The sequence below is a fragment of the Ursus americanus genome, chromosome 1, assembly GCF_024610735.1.
Source record: "Ursus americanus isolate L20-20 chromosome 1, mUrsAme1.1.p, whole genome shotgun sequence".
Taxonomy (NCBI): Eukaryota; Metazoa; Chordata; class Mammalia; order Carnivora; family Ursidae; genus Ursus; species Ursus americanus.
In genome coordinates, this window is record NC_142127.1 from 2,674,602 (window position 1) to 2,695,912 (window position 21,311).

At 39.8% G+C, this 21,311-nt stretch overlaps 1 protein-coding gene and 1 non-coding gene across 5 annotated transcripts in view; one reads left to right on the forward strand and one right to left on the reverse strand.

Annotated features, from left to right (window-relative positions):
* Window positions 1-1,065: 1,065 nt before the first annotated feature.
* Window positions 1,066-21,311, forward strand: part of WDR33 (WD repeat domain 33) — a 104,689-nt gene continuing 84,443 nt past the window's right edge. For 3 of the 4 annotated variants that reach the window (XM_045777705.2, XM_045777707.2, XM_045777706.2), the window contains exon 1: window positions 1,066-1,235. The gene's annotated coding sequence lies outside the window, so the exon portion shown is untranslated. Of the gene's footprint in view, window positions 1,236-3,534; window positions 3,706-21,311 lie in introns of all 4 variants that reach the window. The other variant, XM_087870348.1, reaches the window with a different exon arrangement.
* LOC123779522 (U6 spliceosomal RNA) lies at window positions 20,897-21,004 on the reverse strand. The gene has a single exon (XR_006776211.1). It is a non-coding gene; the product is annotated as a U6 spliceosomal RNA (small nuclear RNA).

Sequence of the window (21,311 nt, forward strand, 5' to 3'; positions counted from 1 at the left end):
CACTCCCATCTGCCTGTAAAAGTCTTTCATTATGAAACTTTATTTTTTAAGTCATCTCTCTGCCCAAGTCATAAGTCAAACTCATGACCCAGAGATCAAGAGTTGCATGCTCTACCAACTGAGCCAGCCAGGAGACCCAATATTTTAAAATTGATTCATATTGCCATATTATTTCCCAAAAGCTAGAAGACAACTTATTTGGAAGTTATATTCTGAACCTCATAAAATGGAATCAGTGTCCTCTTTTGAGCTGATTTAATAGTGTCTTTGATATGCATCCAAGCGGTGTTTATCAGTAATTATTTCCCATGACTGGATAGCTCACCGTAGAACCACAATACAATTCATTTACCTGCACAACTACTGACGGACCTTTGGGTTACCAGTGATTGATTACTCTGATCAAAGCTGCTATGAACACTCTTGTACAGCCATGGATAGATGTATGCACTCATTCCAATTGGAGTGGAATTGCTGGGTCGCAGGGTGAGTATAAACTTTGCTCTAACAAACACTGTTAAACAGTTTTCCAAAGTGGTTGTACCGTAGGGCTCAGTTTTTACCAGTCTGATTGTGAGGAAGGGAGATAACCTACGGGCGGGATTTGCATCGAGTAATGTAAATCCAACTTCGTGCTTGATGAAGCCAGGAGCTCTCATTTAAATGCTCAAAATACGGTCGGGCAGGAGCCCCAGTTTCACCCAAGCATAGATTTGACAAGGCCAGTTGCCTTGCTCACAATTTCACTCTGGGTGGGCTTGGCCACACACTGTAACTGCCACACCGCCCCTAACAAGTTCCTTATTCAAATTTTGAAAAACGGGGTATTTTTGAGAGCATTAAGTTTAGCTCACAGCGTGAAGAGGGCACGTAAAATCGCCCGGGCCTCAACCCTTCTCCGGAGGCAACGCCAACTTCTTCCCAGAGGGAACAAAGGATGCGCGCACTAAAGCCGCGTGGGGATCTGGCCGAGTCCCGCCCCTCACCTAAGCACCTGCGCAGATTGAGGTCGACGGAGCTAGGCGCCCCAGGCGCGCGTGACGTATAACGTTCGACGGTGCGTGATGACGCCAGGGCGTGCGCTCGGTGGCTCGTAGGGGAAGATGGCGGCTGCTCTTTTGGAGGAGAGGGATTGAGAGGGGTGGAGGGAAGAGGCCAGGCGGGAGAGACATTCCCGACAGTGAAGACGAACCCTTCGCTCACCATTCATTGGGAGCTCTGCTCAGCGCCGGAGGGTGAGTGCAGCGGCGGCACGGGAGCCCTCGCCTACAGCAGGCGGCGGCACTTTCCGCCATTTTCAAGCTCGGCCGTTGCGTGCTTTGGGGGCCTGGAGGGGCGCCTGGGGACAGGTTGGGAAAGCAGGGAGTATCGTCGTCGCGAGGGCCCTTTGAGGCTAGTTCGAGCTTTAGAGGGGGGAGCTAGAGGCTTGAGGCCGACCGGGGGAGAAGGGCACGGTAGGACTAAGGCTTCTGACTGGGAACCGGTGGCGACAAGAAGACGTAGGTAGGGTAGGCCACGGATAAGACGTGAAGTTTGGAGAAGGGAAACGAGTTAAACTTGAGCTTTGGGTCGGGAGTGGAAGGGGTTGAGCCGAGAGTTGAATGGAATGTGGCTTTGACTGCTTGGTTTAAGGACTCTTGGGAAGTTAATACGAAACCTGTAAAACAGAGGCAGGTTTAGCTTCGATATTATCCTGGCTTGAAATTGGTGTTTGTAACAGGGATAAATCCACAGTTTGACAAGCAAAAACCTCTTCTGGTAACGTTACATTCCTATTTTGTTTGCTTCAGATCATGCTACCTGCCAGTGTCCCTTCAATAACTCCCTCCACATATCCGGTTTTAAGTTGCTCTCTGACAACCAGATATTTTAGGATCTTAGGAAACTTTATTTTTTTAGAAAATAAAATAAATATTGATATTAGGTTGTTGTAACCCTTGTGGTTAGTGGCCCTTCCGTTGAAAGAGGAAGGTGGGTCGATACGGAATTCCGTAATTGGATCTGTTTAAATCAGATCAGAAAAGTTACTTGTAGAAAGTGTGTCAGTGTTTTGAAGTAATTTCTGCACAGAGGACGTTAAATTTACTGTTCAGGAACTTCGGAAGACATTCGACTATGAACAAAAAAGCCCGTGTTTCAGGAATACCTCTTGGGAGCGCTGAGTTGACTTTTAAGTATACTCTGGAGATCTAGTGCACGCAGTATTTTTTGCCTGTGAACGTGATGCAGTGGTAGATCTATTTAATTCAAACAAAACTTTTAGAGACTGTTAGTTAAAAGGAAGCATGTTAATTGTTCCCATGGTGGCATTTTTCTTTTCCTAATCTTAATTGCATTTGACACCCATCTGTAATCACCATAAGATACTTTTGCACTTTTAAATTGGTCTCCTTGCCTAGAAGATAAAATACTGTATCGATTTGAGTTTGTGCAGAGGCTTGAAGTTACTTATTTAGCCTATTTTATTGAGATTTTCAGAAAAATTTTATCTTTCTGTACTCGTGGTAAGAGTATTGGTAGAAAGTTGGCCTTGTATCACAATGATTTAGTTAGAAATAAATCCTTCTCTATGATGTTGATTACAACTTGCATTCTTTGGTTGGTGAAGAATATTAAAAGGTCAGATTTTGCCATCACAGTTGTAACCTGACCTACAGCTTTAATTACACTTTTACTAATCAGTTAAGGTGCTTATTCATAGTTCTCTTTGCTAAGTAGTAAGTCCATATTTTTCACATTACTTTGGGAAAAACATGATATTTATTGCCGAAGTTCAAACTGTTTCATATTTCTGAATAAGGAAGTAAGGTCATGGTAAAGTTTGCTTTTTTTCTTACTTTCTTTTCTTTCTTAAGATTTTATTTATTTGAGAGAGAGAGCATGAGGTTGGGGGGGTGGAGAAGCAGACTCCCCGCTGAGCAGAGAGGGAAGGAAGACACTGAACAGACTGAGCCACTGAGGCACCCCCATAGTAAAGCTTTAAAACTACAACAAATATATTGACAGAAATACAAGTGAAAGTCTTTCACTGACGAATATACATACGGTATCCTTTTCAGAGTGCTTAGCAAAAAATTAGGACCTTTATGACTGTTTTTAGATAAAGTAGTGTTCGTAGTCCGCAGATTAGAAATCTTCATTATCAAAGTATATTTACTTAAATGTCAAACTTAACACTTGTTTTTGTTTTTAAAGATTTTTATTTATTTATTTGATAGAGACAGCCAGCGAGAGAGGGAACACAAGCAGGGGGAGTGGGAGAGGAAGAAGCAGGCTCCCAGAGGAGAAGCCCGATGTGGGGCTCGATCCCAGAATGCCGGGATCACGCCCTGAGCCGAAGGCAGATGCTGAATGACTGCGCCACCCAGGCGCCCCCAAACTTAACACTTGTTTAAGCATTGCAGATTTGTTGTTTTAAGATTCTGGATTTTCCTAGTTTTCTTTTTTCTTTTCTTTTCTTTTCTTTTCTTTTCTTTTCTTTTCTTTTCTTTTCTTTTCTTTTTTTTAAAAATATTTTATTTATTTATTTGACAGAGACAGCCAGCGAGAGAGGGAGCACAAGCAGGGGGAATGGGAGAGAAAGAAGCAGGCTCTTAGTGGAGAAGCCTGATGTAGGGCTCGATCCCAGAACGCTGGGATCACGCCCTGAGCCGAAGGCAGACGCTTAACGATTGCACCACCCAGGCGCCCCTGAAACTTTTGCTTGTGAGAGGATTTTTTTTTTAATCTGTATTTTGTTTTGTTTTTGTTTTTTGTTTTTGTTTTTTTGTTTGGTGGAATGGTGAAAGTTTCTCTGTTGTTGTAATATGTCGTGTGACAAATAAGTTGCCAGACCATGGTTTTAATGCTGAAAGATATTTGATCTTTGTCTTTGACAGTGACGTAGGTTAAAAACTTTTTTCCTTGAACACACTCTGTGGTTGATAGCATTTCTGACCCATTGCAAAAGACTTCTATTAGTCCTAGATACAGAAGCTCTTAAGCATGTTGGAAAATTTTATCCACATTACTCCCCTCCTTTCTGGTCCTTGAACATTTTATGTAGTATTTTCTGGTGGGGGACTGACTTCATAATGTTTGTTTTGTGCCTTATAGTCTAATTTGAGTGCTTATAAATTCTCAGAGCTGGTTAGTATTGAAAAGGGCATGGCTTTCGGCAACAGATACACCTAGGTTTGAATGCCAGGTTCACCACTAGTCAGCTTTTTTTTTTTTTTAATTTTATTTATTTATTCGACAGAGAGAGAGAGGGAATGTGCACATGAGCACAAGCAGGGGAAGCAGCAGAGGGAGAGGGAAAAGCAGGCTCCCCACTGAGCAGGGAGGAGGACCTGGGGCTTGATCCCAGTACCCTGGGATCATGACCTGAGCCGAAGGCAGACGCTTAACCGGACTGAGCCACCCAGGTGCCCCTAGCCAGCTTTTTTATACTGGGTTAGTTAATTAAACTCTGAACTTCCGTTTCCTTACATATAAAAATGCTAATTATTATAATAGTTACTCAAAAGTGAAAGACAGTGATACGTAGTAGGCATTTAGTACATTTTGGCATTTTTCTTTCTGTGACTTGAATTTAATTGGCTAAGTCATTTTCAGGATTTTTTTTTTTTGAGGTGTAATTGACATGTAACATGATATTAGTTCGAGGTATACAACATAATGATTTAGTATTTGTATATATTGTAAGGTGATCACTTAGGTAAGTGTAGTTAACATCTGCCTCCATAGTCACATTTTTTTTTCTTGTGATAACTTTTAAGATGTACTCTCAGCAACTTTCATATATGCAATATAGTATTATTAGCTATAGTCACCATGCTGTACATTACATCCCCATGACTTATTTTTTTATAACTGGAAGTTTTTACCTTTGACCACCTTCACCTATTTTGCCTCCCCTCCCCCTTTTCAGTTTTTAAAGTTTAACTCAGATATCTTTGTTAAAGACTTACAGTCTCATTCCTCTGCTAAACTGTTCCTTTCTCTGTGTTATTAAAGGATTTTGTGCATATCTCTACTTAATGCATTTTGATTGTGTATCTTCTCCACTCTTTTGTGAACTCTTTGAAGGCAGATGCTTCATTGCCTTAATTTTTGTATTCATAAAGCCTAGGCATTATAAAAATTGAGAAGTGATAGGGTGAGTTTTCTACAGAAACTTTTCTCATGACACTGGGATCCGTTTTCACACAGATCTGCTTTATTTCTTCTCCTTGGCCTTTACTTAAGACCTCTTTGCCTGCCTGCCTGCCTCCTATCAGACCATTCATATCCTATCCGTTCCTCAAAATCCAGGTAAATCTCATCCCATTAACGAGGTCCTCAGTGACTTTATTTAAACTCCTTTCTCCAGTTAGCCTAGGGTCTGTGTGACTACCTTCTGTTACTTTGTGTCCTGTAGAACTTGGCACTACGCCTTACCCATTTTGAGTAGGTCCTTGGATGATAAGTGCAGAACTGTGCTGAGGCTGAGTTTGTTATAGGCACCTGCTCTATTCATTGTCCCACTTAGTAAGATACTTTTAAGGAGCAATTTCCCCTTTTTTGTATGTGGAATATTCTGGTAACTTTTCCCCCATCTTTATATGTAACGAGAAATCGCAAACATCCAGGGGCACCTGGGTGGCTCAGTCGTTAAGCATCTGCCTTCGGTTCAGGTCATGATCTCTGGGTCCTGGAATCAGAGCCCCGCGTCGGGCTCCCTGCTCAGCGGGAGGCCTGCTTCTCCCTCTCCCACTCCCCTCTCTTGCTGTGTCTCTCTCTCTGTCAAATAAATAAAATCTTAAAAAAAAAAAAAAAAAAGAAATTGCAAACATCCAGAAAAGTTGAAAGAATGAACACCTGTTACCTTCCATTTAGATTTACCTGTTACTAACATTTAACCGTTTTGCTCTAGCCATTTATCTACCTCACTCCTCAACAATCAATTGAAATTAAATTGCATGTATCATGCTGTCTGTCCCCTAAATACCTCAGGATGCATCTCTTTAAAATAATGTCATTCTTCCACACTTTATACATTTTTATTTCAAACCAGACTCTACCTAAGGCAGTATTAAAAGCACAGTACCATCATTATGCCTAAGGCAATTAGCATTAAGTCTCTGGCATTGACTTTTAATTTTTAAATTTTTATTTATTTTTATTATTTATTTATTTATTTAAAAAATATTTTACTTATTTATTAGAGAGAGAGAGAGAGCACACAAGCCAGGAGGAGAGGGAGAAGCAGGCTCCCTGCTGAGCAGGAAGCCTGATGAGGGACTCGATCCCAGGACCATAGGATCATGACCTGGGCTGAAGGCAGATGCTTAACCAGTTGAGCCACCCAGGTGCCCCTGGCATTGATTTTTGTAAGGAATGTTCCACATTTGGAATTTTCTTTCTTTTTTTTTTTTTTAAGATTTTATTTATTTTTTTGACAGAGATAGAGACAGCCAGCGAGAGAGGGAACACAAGCAGGGGGAGTGGGAGAGGAAGAAGCAGGCTCCTAGCGGAGGAGCCTGATGTGGAGCTCAATCCCGGAACACCGGGATCACGCCCTGAGCCGAAGGCAGACGCTTAACGACTGCGCCGCTCAGGTGCCCCACATTTGGAATTTTCTGATTGAGTGCTTAAAATGTCATTTAACTTGTTTCTTTAATTCCTTTTATTTTCTGTAAGGTGGAAGTTAGGTCTAGAGAGGCTTGATTAAATTTGGGTCAAGTATGTTTGGCACAGATACTTCATAGGTGATGATATGTAATTTATGTTGCCTTATATCACGAACAACAGAATGCCTGGTTCTCCTCCTTCTGGTGAGGGTCCATAAATAAGGTGGTGGAAACTACCAGATGTTTGTTTGCCCCATTTTTTACAATGCTAGTTTCTTTGCTTAGTGTGGTGTCCACCGGATTCCTTCATTGGAAAAGTACCTTTCACCTAATGGTTGATTATTGTTGGCCTAGTCACTTATTTCATTGGGGTTTTCTAACTCTGTTGTTTACGCTTATTAGCTGTTTTCTGTAAAAAAGAGCTTTCCCCTTTTCATGTTTTAAACTTTTAAATTTTGTTTTTTGTTTTTTTTTATAATTAAAAAAATATTTCATTTATTTATTTTTGGGAGAGAGAGAGAGAGCGAGAGGGAGCATGAGCCGGGCAGAGGGAGTAGCAGACTCTCCTCTGAGCTGGGAGACTGATATGGGACTAACTCCCAAGACCCTGAGATCATGACCTGGGCTGAAGGCAGATGGTTAACCGACTAAGCCACCCAGGTGCTCAAAACTTCTAAATTCTCAAATAAAAATTTGCAGAGTGCTGGAATGATAGTACAGAAAACTCCCATATAGTTTTCATCATTATTCACTAACATTTTGTCACACTTGCTTTTCTCTCCTTCCCTCCGTCCCTTCTTTTCTCCCATGCTGTGTATTTTTTTCTGAACCATCTAGAGTCATTCACAGATGCCATGCACCTTTTCCCCTAAGAACACCATTCTCTCTCTCTTTCTCTCTTTTTTTTTAAAGCCCAATGCGGGGCTTGAACTCATGACCCTGACCTGAGTTCAAGACCTGAGTTGAGAGCACCCTGTCATCACCTATGAAGTATCTGTATCAAACATATTTGGCCCAAATTTAATCAAGCCTCTCTAGAGTTGGGCGCTTAACTGACTGAGCCACCCAGGCACCCCAGAATACCATTCTTTTAAATGCCCACAGTGTTAACAAATTCTACATGCTTAACATTGATGCAGGTCTTGTATTTAGGCTTCAGATTTCTCCACTTGTCCCATTAACATCCTTTAGAGATTTTGTGCCTTTTTTTCTTTAACTCAGGATTTAATCTAGATTCTTTTTTAAAAGACTGTATTTATATATTTGAGAGAGAGAGTGCAAGCAGGGGGAGTGGCAGGCAGAGGGAGAGGGAGAAGCAGGCTTTCCACTGAGCAGAGAGCAGAATTTGGGGCTTGATCCCAGGACTCTGGGATCATGACCTGAACTGAAGGCAGATGCTTAACCTACTGAGCTACCAACACATCCCTCATATCTCTTTAGTCTTTAATCAGGGCCAGTTCTTTGGCCTTTTTCTTTTCATGACCTTTTTTTTTTTTTTTTTTTAAGATTTTATTTGTTTATTTGTCAGAGGGAGAAAGAGAGAGCACGGGCAGGGGGAGCAGGCAGAGGGAGAAGCAGGCTCCCTGCTGAACAAGGAGCCCGATGAGGGACTCGATCTGAGGACCCTGGGATCATGATCTGAGCCGAAGGCAGATGCTTAACTCACTGAACCACCCAGGCATCCCCATAAGTGACATTTTTAAAGAGTAAAGTCCACTAGTTTTGTTTTCTCTTATTTTAGGGGATATTATTACATACTCAACAGATTTTAATTTTTTTATTATGTTAGTCAGAGTCATTAGTGGACAAAGGTAGGAAATGTGTTTTCAAAAATGATCAGTTTATATTGGTATTTTATTTTAATTTAATTTAACTTATTTTTAAGAAAGATTTATTTATTTATTGAGAGAGAAAGAGCATGTGTGAGGTGGGAAGAGCAGAGGAAGAGGGAGAGAGAGAAACTTCAGTGGATGCCATGCTTTGCATGGAGCCCAGTGCGGGGCTTGATCCCATGACTCTGAGATCACAATCTGAGCTGAAACCAAGACTCACATGCTTAACCAACTGCACCACACAGGCGCCCCTCTTTTTATTTTTTGAAGATTTTAGTTTTAAGTAATTTCTACACCTAATGTGGGGCGCGGGCCTAAAACCCAGAGATGAATTGCACACACCATTGACTGAGCCAGTTAGGTGCCCCTATATTGGTATTTTATTTTATTTTATTTTTATTTATTTATTTTTAAAGAAAGAGCAAGTGTGCATGCATGTGTGTGTGCGTGCACTGGGGCAAGCTGCAAAGGGAGAGAGGGAATCTTTTTTTTTTTTTTTTTAAGATTTTTTATTTATTAGAGAGAGCAAGCCTGCATGTGCACGGAGGGAGAGGGAGAGGGAGGAGCAGACTCCCTGCTGAGCAGAGAGCCCAAAGTGGGGCTTGATCCCAGGACTCCGAGATCACAACCTGAGCCCAAGGCAGACACTTAACTGACTGAGCCACCCAGGCACCCTGAAAGAATCTTAAGCTGGGTGTGGAGCTCAATATGGGCCTTGATCTCATTACCCTCAGATCATGACCTGAGCTGAAATCAAGAGTTGGAGGCTTAACTGATTGAACCACCCAGGCGCCCCCCCATATTGTTTTTTTTATATTGGTATTTTAAATTTAAATCACAGTTAACATTATTATTGGGATTTCCAACAAAGAAAATAGAGTTAAATTTACAGTGCCAGTATTATTACTAACAACCCTGCTGAGTACGGGTGATTTCAGTCCCTATTTTCCTTAGGATGTATCCCACTGAAGGTGAACAGTCAGGGAACTGTGTTCAGAGTTAACTTGAAATAATGCTTTTTTGTTTTAAGATTATTTATTTATTTGAGAGAGAGAGAGTGTGTGAGCAAGAGAGACAGAGAGCATGAGTGGGGGGAGGGGTAGTGAGAGAGGGAGAAGCAGACTCCCTTCTGAGCAGGGAGCCCGATTCAGGTCTCCATCCCAGGATTTTGGGATCATGACCTGAGCCCAAGGCAGGCGCGTTATTAACTGACTGAGCCACCCAGGCTTGTTTTAATTTTTTATATATTAAATACTTACATGGTTTAAAATATAAGATTATATTGAAAGAATACTTCAGTCTCTAGGCCTTTCACTCCCTTCTCACTCACCCAGTGTATGTATGTGTGTATTCTTTTTTTTTTTATTTTATTTTTTATTTTTTATTTTATTTTTTAAAGATTTTATTTATTTATTTGACAGAGATAGAGATAGCCAGCGAGAGAGGGAACACAAGCAGGGGGAGTGGGAGAGGAAGAAGCAGGCTCATAGCGGAAGAGCCTGATGTGGGGCTCGATCCCATAACGCTAGGATCACGCCCTGAGCCGAAGGCAGACACTTAACCGCTGTGCCACCCAGGCGCCCCGTATGTGTGTATTCTTATTTTCCCTTTCTAAAAACTTGTGACCTTTTTTTAAATTGTGGTAAAAAAAAAATTATCATCTTAACTATTTTTTAAGCGTACAGCGCAGTAGTGTTAAGTACATTCACTTGTGCCACAGATTTGAGAATTTTTTCATTTTGCAAAACTGAAACTCTGTACTCACGGAACAACTCCCCATTTCTCCCTCCTCCAGCTCCTGGCAGTCGCTGTTCTACTTTATGTTTCTATGAGTTTGATTACTTCAGATATCTCATATAATTGAAATCAGGCATTATTTCTTTTTGTGGCTGGCTTATTGCACTTACCATAATGTCCGGAAGGTTCATCCATGTTGTAGCATGTGCCAGGATTTCCTTCCTTTGACAGCTAAACAATATTCCATTGTATGTGTATACCGCATTATGTTTATCCATTCATCCAGGGCTCATAGTGCTGCTATGAGCATGGGTGTCCAGTCTGTTCAAGATCCTGTTTTCAATTCTTTTGGATATATACTCAGAAGTGGGATTACTGGATCATATGGTAGTCTATTTTTTAATTTTTTGAGGTGCCTTCATCCCATTTTCCATAGTGGTAATTCCGTCTTACACTAATAGTGTAAAAGGGTTCCAATTTCTCCACATTCTCACCAACGCTTATTTCCTGTTTCTTTTTTTTTTTTTTTAAGATTTTATTTATTTATTTGACAGAGATAGAGACAGCCAGTGAGAGAGGGAACACAAGCAGGGGGAGTGGGAGAGGAAGAAGCAGGCTCATAGCGGAGGAGCCTGATGTGGGGCTCGATCCCGTAACGCCGGGATCACGCCCTGAGCCGAAGGCAGACGCTTAACCGCTGTGCCACCCAGGCGCCCCTATTTCCTGTTTCTTTGAGTAGTCATTCTGATAGGTGTAAGATGATACCTCATTCTGTGTTTTTTTTTTTTTTTTTAAGATTTTATTTATTGAGAGAATGCCCGTGCGGGAGTGCATGAGTAGGGGGAGGGGCAGAGGGAGAAGAAGCCGCAGACTCCCTGCTGAGCAGGGAGCCCAACGTGGGGATCAGTCCTAGGACCCTGCGATAATAACCCGAGCTGAGGGGCGCCTGCGTGGCTCAGTCAGTTAAGTGTCTGCCTTCAGCTCAGGTCATGGTCCTGGGGTCCTAGGATTGAGCCCGGTGTTGGGCTCCCTGCTCAGCGGGGTGTCTGCTTTTCCCTTTCCCTCTGCTCTTCCCCTTGCTCAGCGGGGTGTCTGCTTTTCCCTTTCCCTCTGCTCTTCCCCTCTGTCTGTGCTGGCACTCATGCTCTCTCTCTCTCTCTCTCTCTTAAATAAATAAATAAATAAATAAATAAATAAATAAATAAATAAAATCTTTAATAAGGAAAATAACCTGAGCCTAAGGCAGATGCTTAACTGAGCCACCCAGGTGCCTCCCTCATTGTGGTTTTAATTTGCATTCATCTCATGATTAGTGATATTGAGCATTTTTTCATATGTTTGTTGGCTATCATATCACCTTCAGACAAATGTCTATTCAAGTCCTTTGCCCCAGTTTTAATTGGGTTATTTGATTTTTTTTTTGTTGAGTTTAGGAGTTATGTATTCTGGATATTAACCCTTTATCAGGTACGTGATTTGCAAATATTTTTTCCCATTCTGTAGATTGCCTTTTCACTCTGTTGATTGTATCCTTTGTTGCACAAAAGTTTTAAAGTTTGATGTTTCCCATTTGTGTGTGTGACCCCTGTTCTTTTTCTACCTAACAATATATCCGGGAAATCATTCCATATCCAGAGCTCCCCCTTCCTCAAGCCCACCCCATGATAATGTGATTTATAATAAGAAATATATATTTGGTCTTTGTCCAGTTTCTGGCACAGAGCTTCTAAAACTCTTGGAATTTTCTAGTGATTAGAGTGATGAAAGTGTCTGTGTTCTCCCTCTGCCTGCCGTTCCCCCTGCTTGTGCATGTGCACACTCTCTCTCTAAGAGATCTTTAAGGTACTTCGCCCATCTAAAAAATTGGGTGGTTTTTTTATTATTGAGTTGTAAGAGTTCTCTGTATATTCTAAATGTTACAAGTCCCTTAATCAGATCTATGATTTGCAGAAATTTTCTCTCATTCTGTGGATTGTCTTTTCACTTTCTTGATGGTGTCATTGAAGCACAAAAGTAATTTTGATGATGTCCAGTTTATCTGTTTTTTCTTTGGTTTGTTGTGCTTTTGGTATCATATCTTTTTTTTTTTTTAATTTTATTTTTAAGTAATCTACACCCAACATGGGCCTCGAACTCACAACCTGGAGATCATCAAGCGTTGCATGCTCCGCTTCTGAGCCAGCCAGGCACCCTTTGGTGTCATATCTAAAGAAGGCTTTGTCTAACCCATAGTCATGAATATATATATTTGCTGTACTTAATGCAGTTAGCAATTGGTCACACAGTTGATTTACCAACCAAGAATGTGGGTTGTTGTCCATGGTTGTAAATATGAATATGACTTTGACTTTTTGGTTAGAAAGTTATAGAGAGTTTTACTTTGTGGTTAGAAATCTGTAAGCTACGGGCACCTAGGTGGCTCAGTTGGTTAAGCATCTGCCATAGACTCAGGTCATGATCCCAGGGTCCTGGGATTGAACCCCACATTGAGCTCTCTCCTCAATGGGGAGCCTGCTTCTCCCTCTCCTCTCCACTTCTGCTCTCTCTTGCTACCTCTCTGTCTCTCTCTAAAATAAACAAAATCTTAAAAAGAAAAAGAATCTGTAAGCTTTAGTTTTGGTTCTAATAAAAGCAGTTTTACGTAAGTTGTATGGAACCTTTTATTTTATTTTAATTTATTTTAAGATTTAATTTTTTTGAGAGAGATCATGAGCAGGAGGGAGGGGCAGAGGGAGAAACAGGCTCCCCACAGAGCAGGAGCTCAGTGCGGGGGGGGGGGGGGGGGGTGGGGGTGGGGGGTGGGGGTGGGGGTGGTGTACTCAATCCCAGGACCCTGGGATCATGACCTGAGCCGAAGGCAGACGCTTAACTGACTGAGCCACCCAGGTACCCTGAACCTTTATTTTATAAAGGAGAGGTAAGGACATATATTTTATTGGTGAAGTTTTTTAAACTTCATTTTTAATATTTGATTAGCTCTCAGTTTGTTGTATCCTTAACAACCACTGGATTTTTGAGATCCAGACTGCTTTGGAGGGAAATACCAAATTAAGACAGTATGTGTCATAGGGTAATTAAAGACACTGTATAATATGCCAAATACTGAGGAACTTGTTAGGCTTTAGGCCAATATGGGTAATAGAAGTAGAAACTGAGAACTACTGTTCCAAAATCAAGAGGCACTCAAAGCTTGTCATTTCATCTTGCTATTGACAAACTTGAAATATTCAGGATCATCCCTTTAGATTGTTGCTTTGGGAATTATTTTGCTTGTTCTGTTAAGTGCTTTTACCTTCAATTTAGGTGTTTGTTTTTAACCTTCAATTTAGTTGTTAAACTAGGTTAAAAATGAGCTGAAAGAAACTTTGGAAAATTCTTACCTGCTCCCTGTGTAATCTTGAGATTATAGAATTATTTCTTGAAGTCATCAAATCTAGACCTTTTAATTTGAAGATAAACAGGATTGAAGAGATTAAATTTGTTTGTAGTCACATAGTTAGTGGCAGAATACCAGTTTAGTGTTCTTTTTTCCACCTTTACAAAAAACCCCAGAGCATTTCATAGTATAACTTGGAAGGGGTTTTTGGTTCATTGTCTTTGGGTGAGAGCTAAAATTGTAACAGTTACATACCTAGAAGAGCCTAACATAGGAAAATCTTCCATCAGGAATTAAGAGATTACATTGTTTTGTGGTCCTGAAGTTGTTATATATAGTTTTTTTCAGAATTGCTTACCAGTAAGGACTTTGGTGTAGTTTTGTTTTAGTAATGCAGTGATTTTCAGCTTTTAAATCTGCATTTGGCAGAATATTTCTTGGTAGGTTTTATAAACACACCCACCCACCATCCCACCCACATATCCCAAATGTGTTGCTCAGTGCCTCCTTCATGTTTCATGTACTCAAATTGCAGTTGATATTAATGAAGAGTATTTTTCACCCACATTTTCTACCCACAGTGCTCATTTCCAGTTATATTTTTTACATCAGTTTTGTGCCCAGAGTAGACATTTCCAGTTTTGTGTCTGATCATGTTCCTAACACTGTAGTTAGTAGCATTACTTTTATAAGTTATTTTGTTTTTATGCATTCACTCATTTGTTTATATACTATATGCATGAGTTAAAAAAAGTGAAAGGTATAAGAGGATGTACAGTGATCTTTTCCTGCATTGTCTTCTCCTTTTATCTGTCCAGTAGCTATCCCTGTTAACAGCTACAAAATCTAAAAAAAAAAAAAGCCCAGAAGACAGAAAATCTTCCAAAGTAATTTTGAGGTATATGTAGCGAATATATATACTGTAGATATGTATATGTTCCTTTTTTGGTTGCTTTTCACATACACAGTATTATTCTATACATTGTTTTGTACTTTGCTTTTTTTGACTTGACAGTAAGTGTATCTTGGAGATCCTAAGTAGAACTACCTCCTTTATGATAGTTGCATAATATGCATCATGGTATGTATGTTTCATGGTTTACTTTAATCCTCTACTTAATAGACATGTGCGGTGTCCTGTCTTTGGTTATTGCAAAAGGTGCTTCATTGAATAACCTTATGCACGTGTGTTTGCATATATGTAGGGATAAATTCATGGAAGTGGAATTGCCTGGTCAAAGTATGTGCACTGTTAGTATATGAGAATGGTTGTTTTACTCACATCAACACTCGTATTATGGTTTTTGCTTTTGTTTTTAAGATTTTATTTTTTAGAGAGAGTGAGTGCCTAAGTGGGGGTGGGGAGGAAGGGAGAGGGACAAGGAGACTCCTTGCGGAGTGGGGAGCCCAGTGAGGGGCTCGATCCCAGGACCCTGAGATCATGACCTGAGCCGAAGTCATACACCCAACTGAGTGAGCCACCCAGGCACCCCTGGGTTTTTTTTTTTTTTTTTTAAGATTTTATTTTAAGTAATCTCTATACCCAACTTTGGGCTTGAACCTTGAGATCAAGAGTCACTTATCCACCGACAGCCAGCCAGATGCCCCTGGATTTTGCTTTTCTGAGTGATGTTGCTTCTCAGTAAGTGATAAGGAATCATTCCCTTTTTTTTTTTTTTTAGATTTTATTTATTTGTTTTAGAGAGAGAGTGAGAGCCCATGGGGGAGGGGCAGAGGGAGAGAGAGAGAGAGAGAGAGAGAGAGGGACAGGCAGAGTCCATGCTGAGTGTGCATCCTGGTGTGGGACTTGATCCTAGGACCGTGAGACCATGACCTGAGCCAAAACCAAGAGTCAGATGCTCAACTGACTGAGCCACCCAGGCACTAAGAGGAGTTATTCTTCAGCATGAGTAATGAGGGGAATTTAAAATCACTAATTTGTCCCTTTTTGATAATTTTTATGGGGTATATTTTTGCATAGTAAAATTTTGTGCAGCTCATTGAATACATTATGTAAGGTAGATCCTGAAAGGCAGTTCATTAGAATCTGGTTTCCTATAGGTAAAAACTTCAGATTTTAATAAAAATTTATGAAGAATATAAAAAAAATTAGCGAAAGATTTTAGTAAAAAAGTATGCTCATCTTCTTCCTGGAATTCTAGTTGGCTAAATGTTTTCTGGCCTCTTATCCCTGTGTTACCTTTCATAGGATAATTTAGCTTTCTAAAATTCAGACTTTCTTACTTAGATTTCTCCAACACTAGTGGGGTATCTGATAAAAAGTTGTATACTCTTTTCCCAGAAAAAATGTAAATATTCATATTAGAATTTTTGCAACTGGAGGTAGGGGGTGTCATTGAAATCCTTTTGTCCTTTTACGTATCCATAGACCCCAGGTAAGGCTCCCTGTATTATTTGATAGATTTAGCATGTCTTTAGCATGTCTAGGTTGGCATAACACAAATTTCAGAATCCAGCTCCAATATATGGACTTAGGTTTTTGGTTTATTTTTAAGATTTTATTTATTTATTTGACAGAGAGAGAGACAGCCAGCGAGAGAGGGAACACAAGCAGGGGGAGTGGGAGAGGAAGAAGCAGGCTTCCAGCGGAGGAGCCCGATGTGGGGCTCGATCCCAGGACTCTGGGATCACGCCCTGAGCCGAAGGCAGACGGTTAACGACTGAGCCACCCAGGCACCCCTGAACTTAGGTTTTCATCTTCTTCATCTGCTGCTCCCTCTTAACACCTACCTTGTCCATGAACCACTTTTAAAAACTCAAGTGCACCTAAAATGAATAGTGTTATATGTCAGTTTTGTCTCAATTGAAACAAAACCCTTTTACTCCTATTGCTGTTTCCTCTGCTTGGAATCTCCCCTCTTCCCCTTTTCCAGTTGATACATTCCTTCTTTTATCACTGCATAAATTAATTTACCTGAAACATTTCTGTTTTACATCAGTGCTCCCCCACTCATTAATTCTTGTTTCTTCCCATAGCATTCCCTCCTAGCATTTTAAAAATAATCCTTCAGTATGCATTTATTCAGGCCACTAGATATCATATACTTACTGAGTACCTACTGGGTTCCAGGTCTAGTTTTCTTTGTTTGTTTTGGTGTTAAAATATGCTTAACATAAAATTGACCGTTTTAACTTTATTTTTTTTCTTCCAGTGTAGTTAACATTTTTAAGTGTACACTTGTTCGACATTAAATACACTAACAGTGTTGTGCAACCATCTATCTCCAGAACCCTTTCAGCTTCTTTAACTGAAACTCTGTACCCATTAAACACTGTCTATTCTTCCCTCCCTTAGCCGTGACAAGCACCATTCTACTTTCTGTCTCAATGAATTTGACTACTCTAGAAACCTCATATAGCGATTATTTCCTAATTCATTCTATGAAGCCAGCATTACCCTAATACCAAAACCACATAAAAATCATACAGGAGGAAAACTATAGATCAGTATTTTTCATAAATGTAAATGCAGACATTCTCTACAGAATAGCCAGTTGAATCTAATAGTGAATAAAAAGAATTCTACACATTATGACAAAGTGGGGTTTATTCCCGGTACATAATCCTGGTTTAGCACTCAAAAATGAACTAATGTACTTCATCACATCATATGAATTTATGAAGAAAATTTATATCATTATATTAATAGATTAACAAATCATGCTTTATATTAAGACATGCAGAAAAACGTGACAACATTCAACATCTATTCATGATAAAAATGTTCAGCAAAGAGACGTAGAGGGGGACTTCCTCAGGTTGATATGGCACATCTGCAAAACCCCCTCAGCTAACATCATACTTAATAGTGAGAAATTATGGGGTACCTGGGTGGCTCAGTCACTTAAGTGTCTGACTGTGGCTCAGGTCATTCAGGTCATGATGTTGGAGTCCTGGGTTTAAGCTCTGTGTCTGGCTCCCTGCTCAGTGGAGAGTCTACTTGTCCCTTTCTCTCTCTGCCCCTCCCCCTGCTCATGCTCTCTTGTTCTCTTGCTCTCCCAAATAAATAAATAAATAAAATCTTTAAAAAAAAATAGTGAGAAATTAGACGCTAAGATCTAATTTAGAACAAGGAACAAGGCAGAGATGTCCACGCTTGCCACTCCTTTTCAACATTGTCCTGGAAGTCCTAGAGAATGCAGTAAGACAAAAAAAAGGAAATACAAGGTATACAGATTGGGAAGGAAGAAATAAAATTGTCTTTGTTCACAGATGATGTGGTTGTCTATGTAGAAAATCTCATGAATCAACAAAAATCTTCTGTAACTAATAAGTGATTATAGCAAGGTTTCACAATACAGGGTAAATACACAAAAACCAATTGCCTTCTCATATACCAGCAACAAACAATTCAAGTCTGGAATTAAAGCAGTGCCATCTATATTAGTACTCCCCCCCCCTCCAAAAAAACCCCACAACTTAGGTTTCATCTAAAAAAAAGTATACAAGATCTACATGAGGAAAACTCTTTGGAGTTTCCTGTAAAACTCTTTGAAAGAAATCAAAGAATACCTAAATAAATGGAAAAATATTTCCGTTTCCATGGACAGGAACATTCAATATTGTCAAGATGTCAGTTCTTTCCAATTTGATGTGTAGATTCAATGTGCTCCCAGTCAGAATCCCAGCAAGTTATTTTATGGATATGGATAAAGTTCCTTTTACTCAGATAAATATTATCAATGGCTACTAAAGGGTTGATTACTGGAAAACAGAATATTCACACATTTCTAAGGCATTACCTAAGGTATTAAACATTTTAGGTATACACACATTTTGGAAGAAGTTAATAAATACCATATACTTGGCTCCTAGATTCAACATTTGTTAAAATTTTACAGTATTTTGTTTTTCTCTTAGTTTGCTAGGGCTGCCATAACACAACTGAGTGGCTTAAACAATAGTCACTTAGTGTTTTACAGTTCTGAAGATCAGGTGACTGAGATCAAGGTGTCAGTAGGGCCTTGTTCCCTCTGACGGTGTTAGGAAAGGATCTGTTCCAGGCCCCTCTCCTAGTTTCTGGTAGTTCCTTAGCTTGTGCCAGTGTAACTCCATTCTTTATGTGTGTCCGAATTTCTCCTTTTTATGAGGACACCAGTCCTTTTGAATTACAGACTCATCCTATTCCATATGACTTCATCTTAACTAATGACATCTGCAATGTCCCTATTCCCCAATAAGGTACTAAGGGTTAGGACTTCAACGTACGGATTTTGAGGAGGGAATGTAATTCAACCCATAACATTCTGTCTCTGCATTCATACATACGTATACACATATATTTTTTTTTAACAATTTGAGAGTAATTGCAGACATCATGATACATAATGCTTCATTCAGCATGCAATAGCAACGTGCAGTATCACATCTAAGAAAACTTGCCATAATTCCCTATTACTGTGTAATATCTGGTCTACGTTCAAATGGTCTTTGATAGATGTTTTTTTCAAACTCCAGGACCTAATAATCAAGGTTTATGTGTTCCATTTGGTTGTTTCCTTGGTCTTGTTTATTTAGAGCAGTCGTCCTGGTTTTTAATTTTTCATACATATATTTTCTTTAAAAATTTTGAAAATCTTTTTTTTTTTTTTTTAAGATTTTTAAAAATTAGAGAGAGAGTGCATAAGCAGGGGGACGGGGCAGAAGGAGGAGCAGACTCCCTGCTGAGCCGAAAGCAGATGCTTAACCCACTGAGCCACCCAGGCGCCCCTCTTTTTTTTTTTTTTTTAAGATTTATTTTAGATCTTGTGCGCTTGCCACTGCACACACGTTAATGGGGGGAGGGGCAGAGAGAGAGGGAGACAAGCAGACTGCTTGCCCTATGTGGAACCCAGCATGGGGGCTTCCTCTCACAACTCTGAGATCATGACCTGAGCCAAAATCGAGTCGGAGGTTTAACCAACAGAGCCCCCCAGGTGCCCTCATACACTCTCTTTTTAAGACATTCTCAGGGGGACCTGGGTGGCTCAGTTGGTTAAGCGTCTGCCTTCCGCTCAGGTCATGATCCGGGAGACTCAGAATCAAGCCCCACGTTGGCTCCCTGCTTGGTGGAGAATCTGCTTCTCCCTCTGCCGTTCACCCCGCTCGTGCTGTCTCATTCTCTCTCTCTCTAAAATAAATAAAATCTTAAAAAAAAAATTCTCACAAATGTATTTCAATAGCAGATCAAGTCTCTATGCTCTACCAACCTGTTGAGCAGTTGAAACCACCATTTGCTTTCTCTGTCCAAGAGTCTTGACGACATGTCTCTTGATGGATAGTTAAGAGGGCTGTTAACGTTGTCTCTGTTACAGTTATTCTGGCGAATGAACTTTATCTCTTTGTGTATCTCAAGGATTGTCTCCTCCCCCCCAATGTTTATTTTGTATGTGCAACACATATTCTGTATTTTAAGTTTAGACTATCTGGAACATACCCTTTCAATTTGGTGAAAATTCTCTTAGCTCATTTCTTGTAATATACAAACAGAAAAATTAATGTTCTGTGAGCAAATACTTTGCTGATCCTCTCTACTGCATAGTTAATATTTTTTCCTTTGTAACTAATAAATATCTTGGAGGAGATACTTTGAAATTATGTAAATATACTGTTCTTAAACTTTTGCCCACTCATTTTAGCATCCATTGGTAGAACCTGTACACAGCAAGTATTTTTAGGTGTTCCAATTGTGATTTTCTGTTAGTATGTATTTTAATGTATATCTGTGACAATTTTTATATGTGCCAGACTGTATGAAACGCACTGGAAATACAGAGATTAAAAACATTCAGTCCTGCAGTGCCTGGGTGGCTCAGTTAAGCGTCTGCCTTTGGCTCAGGTGCTGATCCCAGAGGGGAGCCTGGTTCTCCCTCTGCCCCTCCCCCACTGTGCATGCACGCTCTCTTCAAAATAAAATCTTTAAGAAAAAATAAAAACATTCAGTCCTTGCTTAACATGGAATTTGCAGTGTAGGCAGAAAGATAGACATGTGGCTTTTTTACCAGTGCGATACATGTTTTCTAGGATTATGCATAGTATATTTTGGAAGTGCAAAGACTGCTGAATAAATTGAGCACAATAAATAAGCATAAATTAACAAAAATAATTTAGAGCATCAGTATAGGAATATACTAACAATGGTTGTGAGAGTATCTGGCAAAGTTAGAGATTTTAGAAGAGTATTTTAAAAAGACAAACATCACTCCTACCTTCTTATAAAAGTAATCCATATCTGTCATGGATGGCTTGGAAAAACCGAAGGTATAAAGAAGACAGCCAAATTTTACTGTAACCTCCCATGCTTTGTTACTTTTCTTATATGTTTCTTTCCATTTTGGGGAGCTTTTTTTGTTTGGTTTGGTTTTGTGGAACGTTTCAGGAATTTGCATGTCATCTTTGTGCAGGGACCATGCTAATCTTCTGTGTTATTTTTCCAGTTTGAGTATATGTACTGCTGAAGCAAGCACCCAGTTTTTGGATTTTGCACAAAAGTATATGGTTCTTTTAAAGTAATTGTAATTATTTATAATCTGATTTTTCCACTTAACATTGGATCATGTAGTTTGTTTAAAATATTTCAGGATTTTTAGTGATTATGTACAATTTCATGTTATAGATATGTAGAAGTTATTAGTTATTTCTCTGGTTTCTTAAATGCCTGTGAACTTGACCGAAAGACTTTTTGCAAAACAATATTTTTTTGTCTACATTGGTCTCTATTAAATCATAGAATGGTTTGCTGAAATCTGTTCTTTAAAAAGATTTTGTTTATCT